The 11,022-nt window shown below is 45.4% G+C and overlaps 1 long non-coding RNA gene across 1 annotated transcript; it reads right to left on the bottom strand.

The window, feature by feature from the left end:
• Positions 1-347: 347 nt before the first annotated feature.
• On the bottom strand, positions 348-3,961 carry LOC118944634. The gene is made up of 3 exons (XR_005039940.1): positions 3,335-3,961; positions 3,116-3,149; positions 348-804 (listed from the first exon to the last, which is right to left on the bottom strand). It is a non-coding gene; the product is annotated as an uncharacterized LOC118944634 (long non-coding RNA).
• Positions 3,962-11,022: the final 7,061 nt, after the last annotated feature.

The following is an 11,022-nucleotide window of genomic DNA, read 5'->3' as shown; positions in this document are numbered from 1 at the left end:
TTCTAAATTTTGTCCAATCAATTGAATTTACCACAGATGGACTGCAATCAAGTTGTAGAAACCTCTCAAGGATGATCAATTGAAACAGGATGCACCTGAGCTCAATTTCAAGTATCATAGCAAAGGGTCTGAATACTTATGTAAATAAGGTATTTCTGTTTTTATCTTTACTAAATTAGCAAACATTTCTAAAAACCTGTTTTCGCTTCGTCATTATGGGGTATTGTGTGTAGAATGATGAGGAAAACATTTAATTTAAACCGTTTTAGAATAAGGCTGTAACGTAACAAAATGTGGAAAATTCAGTAATAAACTGATAGAGTACGTATCAGTTTATTACTATGCATACTACCTCTTATTACGTGTTATTTATTATTATTGATATTGGTTATTGTACTGCAATGTTCAGGAAACTAGCACACAAGCATTTCACTGCACCTTTTATACCTGCTGTAAACTGTGTATGTGATGAAGCAATCATTTGATTTGATGCACGCACGCACAAACAAACCACTTTAGACCTACATTACTTCTGGCTGAGATCCAAGAATTTACCTTAGATTCAATTCTCAGTCAAGCCCATACTTGCTTCAGTGGGTCTGGGATGAATTCCACATGAGAATGTATGGCTGTGGAAGGTCTTGAATTATTAATGATGTTGAAGAGGATTTTGTGGTGTGAATTTGAGGAGAAGAGACTATTGCGATAGGGGATAGGGATAGTTTAGCATCCCAGGATGCCTCACTCCTCCAGGAGAGCAGAGGATGTCCAGTCATACTGCCAGGCAGATGTTGGACAGATGTTCTGCAGAGAGAGACAGGGAAATGAGAGGTGAGAGACCATGAAATCCTGAGTGTTATCAAACATCAGTAATCATGCATATTCATTTACACAGCCACGCTTCATTAACCTCCTGATCAGGCTTTATAGCATTTGATTGGTAGTGCCTAAATGTTTTTGGCTGAGTACGCTTGGAGGTGGAGGACTGCAATACTTTTATTGAGATGACCTTGTCCACACCTTTAGACTTTGGGATTAGTGAGAGTAGACTAGTGAGAGTAGTGAGAGTTGTGTGTAATTTCCTAATTTGTATGTCAGCATGATTTACTTTGTATCCAGAGAAGGTAAGGGGAAGGAAAAGGGGGATAACTAGTCAGTTGTACAACTGAATGCATTCAACTGAAATGTGTCTTCTGCCTTGCAGAATCAGAGAGGTGCTGGGGGCTGCCTTCATCGACGCCCGGGGAACAGTGGGTTTGCTGCCTTGCAGAATCAGAGAGGTGCTGGGGGCTGCCTTAATCGACGCCCGGGGAACAGTGGGTTTACTGCCTTGCAGAATCAGAGAGGTGCTGGGGGCTGCCTTCATCGACGCCCGGGGAACAGTGGGTTTGCTGCCTTGCAGAATCAGAGAGGTGCTGGGGGCTGCCTTAGTCGACGCCCGGGGAACAGTGGGTTTGCTGCCTTGCAGAATCAGAGAGGTGCTGGGGGCTGCCTTAGTCGACGCCCGGGGAACAGTGGGTTTGCTGCCTTGCAGAATCAGAGAGGTGCTGGGGGCTGCCTTAGTCGACGCCCGGGGAACAGTGCGTTTGCTGCCTTGCTCAGGGGCAGAACAACAGATTGTTTGTCACCTTGTCACAACTATCCTTCAATGTTATATATAGTAGCTTCTTTATATGTGACTCTGCCAAGTGGTACAATATGAACCTTTATGGCACTGGTAGTAGTCAGCTCATTCTGAAACTGCATGGTTGCTGGTTCAAATCCCGCTCCGGCTGCTTCGCCTCAATCGCTATATTTCTGTCAGGGGTGGAATCCACATGGTCTTTCACGTCTTTTTCTCACATTAACCACTGAATTGTAAACTGATTGTACCATGCTTCTTTATCCCATTAGCTATAGCCTACCAGCTGTGCAGCATACCCAGTGCTTCATCCCCTCATAGATATCGTCACGTCTCATGTATGTGTAAAGTATGAGCTTAACCAGATCAAAAGGCTATGGTGTGGACAGGACACATGGTTTTGAAAGCCCGGGCTAATAATGTTGATATATATTGCTCATATGTGCAGAGGCTATGGATCCTGTATTTAGACATCGCTTAATTCACCCGACCCCCCCCATTCCACTATAAAGCTCTACTGGCACTCTCATACACTTTCTGTCACACCCTGATCTGTTTCACCTGTCCTTGTGCTTGTCTCCACCCCCTCCAGGTGTCACCCATCTTCCCCATTATACTTATACCTGTGTTTTCTGTTTGTCTGTTGCCAGTTTGTCTTGTTTGTCAAGCGTACCAGCGTTTGTCCTGTCAGCTCCTGTCTTTTCCCAGCCTCTCTTTTCCTCGTCCTCATGGTTTTTGATCCTTGCCTGTCCTGACCCTGTACCTGCCCACCTGACTACTCTGCCTGTCCCTGACCCTGAGCCTGCCTGCCGTCCTGTACTTTTGTCTCACCTCTGGATTACCGACCTCTGCCTGACCTGACTCTGATCCTGCCTGCTGTCCTGTACCTTGGCCTCTACTCTGGATGATCGCCCCTGCCTGCCTTGACCTGTCGTTTGCCTGCCCCTGTTGTTACAATAAGCATTGTTACTTCACACAGTCTGCACTTGGGTCTTATCTTGATTCCTGAAACTTTCCCTCTTGCACTCTATCCTGCACACCCACACATTGTCAGAGCAGCATGCTAGTGTCAGGTTTAATGATGGAACTTCAGTTTCAGCGCCTGTGAAGAGATGGTAGCTGTTTAAACCTTTAAGAAGACACAAAACTTGAGCAAAACCATTTATATGATACTCTTCCATCACATTATCAAAAATGTAATTTTGACTATTGCCTATTTTACTCATCCAGCTTATTCTTCGTTATATTTTATTTTGGATAGAAAGAGATAATGGGAAATATATTAAAAGTCATATTAATGAAGGGACAGTAGGGGACGGATAGAGACCATAAGTGAGCTGCCAGCCAAACTCATATAACCCCTTTCCCCTCACACCATAGTAACCCTATGCGATTCCATATTCTTTATCTAAAACATTTTTTTTAAAATTCAAACAACTTCAGCCACTAAGATTGACACTTAATGTAACTGGTACAGTATAATGAATGGCCTACCTGGTGTGCTGGAAGTCTTCGTGTGACAGCGATACTAGAAATAGAGCACAGAACAGTGTGAAAATGACAGTGAGGTTTATGTTTAACTTCGGACTCATAACTCTTGGGTATGTGGAAACAGACTTTGAGTGACATGACGTCCGTGGTGAAAAACAACACACTGTATTTTATGGGCTCCTCTGAAGTCTTTAAAGAAACACAAAGAGATGTTTGGCTTACGTTCACACATCAGTCGGGTCCATAACAATATTTAAGCAGACGAATGTCCTCCTCTCTTGCTGTGTTCCTGTCTGGGGCAGGGTTTGGTTTCCCCCAGTAAAAACAGCTCTGTTTGCTGAGACACACACAGACAAACAGGCCAAACCATGCAGTGTGCAGACAGATTTTCTTTCTGAAAAAGGTCTGAAAAACAGCCAAGCCATAGAAGAGAAGTGTCTGTCCCGCTCACACTGTTACACAGAGTTACTCACACCAGCAGGCCCACACACACCATCAGCATGGTAAATGAAACCAACAGAGTTACATGTACACTAACACTGACTCTTGTAGAGATAACCTGATTACTGTTGGTGATTACATATTCTCCTATGGATGCTTTGAGTCACGTTACAAGAATTTACACACTAACAATTTACATTTTACATGGTGCTCAGATAGGAATGAATGCAAGTATCCACTTTGGAATAAAGAAATGCACATCCAATGCCAGAAACCTCATTCATGTTATTGGCATTTTGCCTGGAAATGATTACACATATTTAAACCACTAGAAACATCATGTAAATCAATTGCTTCCCAAATCAGGCGGGTCGGAAAAACGCTAATGTTATTGACCTTATAACACGAGGGCAATAATTACAACCTAACCCATAGAGGCAAGTTCTGGAGGCTCCAAGAAAGATGGACTGCCTCCAATGTACTGAAAGTGATGCACTCATCCACTTTTGTCACACACATTCTCTCAATCAGCATGTGTATTGTTTATTTTACTGTCTTGGACGTAGAGCTAAGGATGTCTCAGCTTATCTGGAGGGTGTGAATATTATTGTTCTCTCTCTCTCTCTCTCTCTCTCTCTCTCTCTCTCTCTCTCTCTCTCTCTCTCTCTCTCTCTCTCTCTCTCTCTCTCTCTCTCTCTCTCTCTCTCTCTCTCTCTCTCTCTCTCTCTCTCTCTCTCTCTCTCTCTCTCTCTCTCTCTCTCTCTCTCTCTCTCTCTCTCTCTCTCTCTCTCTCTCTCTCTCTCTCTCTCTCTCTCTCTCTCTCTCTCTCTCTCTCTCTCTCTCTCTCTCTCTCTCTCTCTCTCTCTCTCTCTCTCTCTCTCTCTCTCTCTCTCTCTCTCTCTCTCTCTCTCTCTCTCTCTCTCTCTCTCTCTCTCTCTCTCTCTCTCTCTCTCTCTCTCTCTCTCTCTCTCTCTCTCTCTCTCTCTCTCTCTCTCTCTCTCTCTCTCTCTCTCTCTCTCTCTCTCTCTCTCTCTCTCTCTCTCTCTCTCTCTCTCTCTCTCTCTCTCTCTCTCTCTCTCTCTCTCTCTCTCTCTCTCTCTCTCTCTCTCTCTCTCTCTCTCTCTCTCTCTCTGGATAGAGACAGGGCCTGGTATCGCTGAGTATCAGCTTACAGGGAGTTTCTATCTCACCCCCACACACACACTTCTCACCCTGTGCTCTGGCCATATTTCAGTAAACACCTATGGAATAGAGAAAATAGCCAAAATAACTAGGAAGATGATCCCTGGTATTCTGGTGAGATGTACCCCTCCCAGTTACTGATAGTTTCCCCAGATTCCCTCCTCAAGCCTCTTTTGTCTTGCACTCAAGCGTCCCTCTATTCTCATGTTGTTGTCGCAGCTCCACACTCGCCGAGGCGCTCAGTGTTACACCCTGTGCACCCCACTGTGATAAGATTGTGCGCAAACACACACACACATGCCCGAGTGAACGCACACACATACACACAGAGAATAAAGGCTGAACCCCCTGTAGTGTGGTTTCCTCCTGTGCTCATAATAAAAGGGACTATTTCCTCTCCACTGTTGCTGTGGGCTTAATATCTGAGGAAGTAAAAGTTAGACAAATTAGTTTGCAAAAATCTCCATAGAAATAACAGTGAATTGAATTGAGATGAATGGAGCGGAAGCTGTAGTTTTTGGGGAGGCGGAAGGGGGATGGGGGGTTAGAGTGGAGGAGCCGTGTATTTGGATGGTATGTTACACCCAACACATCCGACACCGAACGCTATTGAGATAGGTTAAAACACACATCGATATAACAGGTTATTAATCAAGCCTATGGTACAGTATCTTAACCCCAACCACATCTCTATGTTAAGTTATATCTCTCCACTCTACACACACACAGTGCTTCACACAGGTCGGACACGTGATTCCCAGTATTCCGACTTAGAGGAATTAGATGAGTGATCGTGATAACCCGTAGTGTTTCCCTGCCAACAGTTACCAGGGCTACCCAGCACATCAAAGGCCCTCCGGTGACCAGAGCCAAGAACTGTCGGAGACAGAGGAAAAGAAAGATGGAGGGAATGAGAGATGGAAGGAAAGTAAGCCCTTATCTTTCCCTACAGAGTCCATATGGGGAGTCTGCTACTGAGAACCCCTTTGGGGAAAAAAACAAATAATTAACTATCCTGAAAGCACAATTTAATTAAAGGACAGTTCAGGAAGTAGTTTGAACCTGGAAACTTTAATTCCAAGCTTGAACCTAGAATGATGTACTTCACCACTTCCTTATTGTGAAGATTCTTTAGGAAATAAAATCTCCATTATTACTCAGAATGACACTGGTATTCTTTGGAGTCCATGGTCTCCTGGCCTTGTCATCTTGCATACCAACAGGATCATCACAAAGCCAGCTAATGAGGCAAACGGGAACACCTACAAACAGTCCCTTGTTCATTGTTGTGGGCTGTAAAGTCATACCTGCCTCTGTGTCTCTGTCTCAGTCATGATGAATGACCACTACCTGCTCTCTGCTCTCTCCATCCTGACCTTGCTCTTGATTCATGATCAAGCGGTGTTGCAGTAACCGTATCTGAGCAGAGATGATTGGGACAGACACCAGTGTGTGTGCTACCTCCATGTCTCCCAGTGATTAATGGGCTTCCTTCACGTGTGTGTCACCTTGGGTTTCGATATAGCCAGAATCACAGCGTCCACAGTACAACGGTCATCAATAATTTCACACACATATTACAACACACACACACACCATCAATACGCCTGACTTACCTGCCAACTATGACAAAGTCCACTACTGACTCTCCCAAACACAATCATCCATAACTGTCTGCCAACAGCACACCTACAAAACACACAGCTCCAGAACCTCAGGGCATCATTCAGCCAAAACCTTTGATACGGTAGATCATTCCATTCTTGTGGGCCGGTTAAGGAGTATTGGTGTCTCTGAGGGGTCTTTGGCCTGGTTTGCTAACTACCTCTGTCAAAGAGTGCAGTGAATAAAATCAGAACATCTGCTGTCTCAGCCACTGCCTGTCACCAAGGGAGTACCCCAAAGCTCGATCCTAGGCCCCAAGCTCTTCTCAATTTACATCAACAACATAGCTCAGGCAGTAGGAAGCTCTCTCATCCATTTAAATGCAGATGACACAGTCTTATACTCAGCTGGCCCATCCCTGGATTTTGTGTTAATAAACGCTCTACAACAAAGCAGTCAATGTCCAACAAGCTTTCTCTGCCCTTAACCTTGTTCTGAACACCTCCAAAACAAAGGTCATGTGGTTTGGTAAGAAGAATACCCCTCTCCCCACAAGTGTGATTACTGCCTCTGAGGGTTTAGAGCTTGAGGTAGTCACCTCATACAAGTACTTGGGAGTATGGCTAAACGGCATCCCTAGCCTCGTCCTCCGAGCTTGCGCAGACCAGCTGGCTGGAGTGTTTACGGACATATTGAATCTCTCCCTATCCCTATCCCTATCACCTCTACCTTACCTGTCACCCTAGACCCACTTCAATTTGCTTACCGATCCAATAGATCCACAGATCCCATCACACTGCACGCTGCCCTATCCCATCTGGACAAGAGGAATACCTATGTAAGAATGCTGTTCATTGACTATGGCTCAGCATTCAACAACATAGTACCCTCGAAGCTCATCATTGGGGTCAAGGCCCTGGGTCTGAACCCCGCCCTGTGCAACTGAACCTGGACATCCTGACAGGCCGCCCCCAGGTAGTGAAGGTAGGTAACAACACCTCCACTTCGCTGATCCTCAACACTGGGGCCCCACAAGGGTGCGTCCTCAGCCCCCTCCTGTACTCCCTGTCACCCATGACTGCGTGGCCATGCACGACTCCAACATCATCATTAAGTTTGCTGACGACACAACAGTGGTAGGCCTGATCACAAACAACGATGAGACAGCCTACAGTGTGGTGCCAGGACAACAACCTCTCCCTCAATGTGAGCAAGACAAAGGAGATGATCGTGGACTGTAGGAAAAGGAGGACTGAACAGGCCCCCATTAACATCGACGAGGCTGTCATGGAGAGGGTAGAGAATTTCATGTTCCTTGGTGTCCACACCAACAAACTGTCATATTTTTAACACACCATGACAGTCATGAAGAGGGCAGACAACACATTTTCCCCCTCAGGAGACTGAAAAGATGTGGCATTGGTCCCCAGATCCTCAAAACGTTCTACAGCTGCACCATCGAGAGAATACTGACCGGTTGCATCACCGCCTGGTATGGCAACTGCTTGGCATCCGACCGTAAGGCGCTACAGAGGGTAGTGCGTACGGCCAAGTACATCACTGGGGCCAAACGTCCTGGCATCCAGGACCTATACACTAGGCAGTGTAAGAGGAAGGCCTAAAAAATTGTCAAAGACTCCAGTCACCCAAGTCATAGACTGTTCTCTCTGCTACCGCACAGCAAGCGCTACCGGAGCACCAAGTCTAGGTCCAAGAGGCTCCTTAACAGCTTCTACCCCCAAGCTATAAGACTGCTATGCAATTAATGAAATAGTCACTTTACCCCTACCTACATGTACAAATTATCTCGACCAACCTGCACCCTCGCACATTGACTCAATACCAATACCCCCTGTGTATAACCTTGTTACTGTTGTGTAATTTTATTGTTTTACTTTTCATTATATTTTTTACTTTAGTTTATTAAGTCAATGTTTTTATAACTCTATTTCTTGAACTGCATTGTTGGTTATGGGCTTGTAAGTAAGCATTTCACTGTAAGGTCTACACGTGTTGTATTCGGCACATGCAACAAATACAATTTGATTTGAACAACAAATACAATTAGGTTTATTTTTCTTCTGTTCTTGTTCTTACATTCCCTATCTTCCTCTCTCTACTCTCAGTATATACATCCTGCTCTCCTCTCCTTCCCCATCTTCCTCTCTCTACTCTCAGTATATACATCCTGCTCTCCTCTCCTTCCCTATCTTCCTCTCTCTACTCTCAGTATATACATCCTGCTCTCCTCTCCTTCCCTATCTTCCTCTCTCTACTCTCATTATATTCATCCTGCTCTCCTGTCCTCCCTCTCTTCCTCTCTACACTCTCATTATATACATCCTGCTCTCCTGTCCTTCCCTCTCTTCCTCTCTCCACTCTCATTATATACATCCTGCTTTCCTGTCCTTCCCTCTCTTCCTCTCTCCACTCTCATTATATACATCCTGCTCTCCTGTCCTCCCTCTCTCCCTCTCTCCACTCTCATTATATACATCCTGCTCTCCTGTCCTCCCTCTCTCCCTCTCTCCACTCTCATTAAATACATCCTGCTCTCCTCTCCTTCCCTATCTTCCTCTCTCTACTCTCAGTACATGCATCCTGCTCTCCTCTCCTTCCCTGTTTTCCTCTCTACACTCGCATTATATACATCCTGCTCTCCTGTGCTCCCTCTCTTCCTCTCTACACTCTCATTATATACATCCTGCTCTCCTGTCCTTCCCTCTCTACACTCTCATTATATACACCCTGCTCTCCTGTCCTTCCCTCTCTTCCTCTCTCTACTCTCAGTATATACATCCTGCTCTCCTGTCCTCCCCTCTCTTCCTCTCTCCACTCTCATTATATACATCCTGCTCTCCTGTCCTTCCCTCTCTTCCTCTCTACACTCTCATTATATACATCCTGCTCACCTCTCCTTCCCTCTCTTCCTCTCTCCACTCTCATTATATACATCCTGCTTTCCTGTCCTTCCCTCTCTTCCTCTCTCTACTCTCAGTATATACAACCTGCTCTCCTGTCCTTCCCTCTCTTCCTCTCTACACTCTCATTATATACATCCTGCTCTCCTCTCCTTCCCTCTCTTCCTCTCTCCACTCTCATTATATACATCCTGCTCTCCTGTCCTTCCCTCTCTTCCTCTCTACACTCTCATTATATACATCCTGCTCTCCTGTCCTCCCTCTCTTCCTCTCTCCACTCTCATTATATACATCCTGCTCTCCTGTCCTTCCCTCATTTCTCCCCTGCTCTCCCTGCTATGTGGACTATGTCTGCAGACTGGCTTACAAATAGAGCTGAGGAGGTGCTGTCATAATGGAAACACTGATATAGTGATACCAAAGGCTTCCCCCCTCACTCTCACGCTATACTCATTCATCAATTGAGGGAATATATATTGTAAAAGTGTGTGTGTTTGTGTATGTGTGTGAAAGTATGTGTGTTTTATGTGCTCATTGCACCATCGTGTGTGTGTATGCGTGTGTGTGTATATGTTATCCAAGCGGGTGAGAACATTATGGCTGGACTGTTTACACTTTCTCACACAGGCAGATTGGCTAAAAGCCTCTGGTGGGCCCTTAGCTGTGACACATTTTAACAAACGACCCAGAGTGCTTTGGGGCCTCTCGCTCATTACTGACTTCCCTGAACTACAATATGAAGTTAACCCCAACTCTGTAATCTTAAGATACCACAATGTCTTACTTAGTGGATCATAGGTAAAGATGTATGTGATTAATAGCACTGTGTTGGATAGAGAACAAGCGCTTTGTTGCCATTAGTCATGGTGGGAAATGAACTGTATTATTAGACCCTGTTAACCTCTCTCCTCTCTGCTTCCCATGTTCTGTTTCTCCTAAATCCCATACTGGCCTGTCACTCTGATCATCTGACATTTTTACAGTCTGTGTGAAAAACTGTCTCCTTTAGATAGATGAAGATACGCTGAGATATACCGAGATACGCTGAGATATAGCGAGATACGCTGAGTTAGGATTTAGATGCCACTGGGGTCTAATTGGAGTTCAGCCACGGTGTAGTTTAACTGTCTATCATCCACTGTTCTGCCTGGGTCAGGGCTCAGGCTGACGTGTGTCAGTCACCTACTGCAGCACTGCTCTCTGGGTCACTACTGGGACCTTTAAACACAGACCAGAGAGCAGAACAAATAGTCTACCAGAGTCTTTATGGGCAGTGGGTCGCATTGTGTTCATTGTTCATTGTGTCCATTGTGTGTGTGTGTTCTCGCTCTCCAGGCCACATGGAGGGCCTGTAAAGTTCTATAAAGTTTGATTGACAAAGACAGTGACTTTGTGAGGTACCTTTGTGCGTCTTATTCCTTCTGCTTCTACACCTGCATTGCTTACTCTTTGGGGTTTTAGGCTGGGTTTGTGTATAGCCCTTTGTGACATCAGCTGATGAATACATTTGATTGATTGATTGATTGCTTACGTGTGTGTGTGTTTGTGTCCCAATCATGCTTAGATGTGTGTGTTTGTGCGTGTGCACTGTCTGGACTCTTGGAGAGCCAGCAAAGTCTCACACAGTGAGATTGACAGGAGCAGTAGTGACATGGAGGTCTGGAGTGTGTGACGAGGAGGTCAGGGGTGTGGGTTCAGGGACGGGTCACTTGACCTCACCACAGTGGTAGTCTCTCTCTGACTCTATCAGGTAGCTAGCGG

Source organism: Oncorhynchus mykiss, chromosome 3 (genome assembly GCF_013265735.2).
Source record: "Oncorhynchus mykiss isolate Arlee chromosome 3, USDA_OmykA_1.1, whole genome shotgun sequence".
Taxonomy (NCBI): Eukaryota; Metazoa; Chordata; class Actinopteri; order Salmoniformes; family Salmonidae; genus Oncorhynchus; species Oncorhynchus mykiss.
Note: the sequence above shows the minus strand (reverse complement) of the source record. Positions and strands in the feature narration are given on the sequence as shown.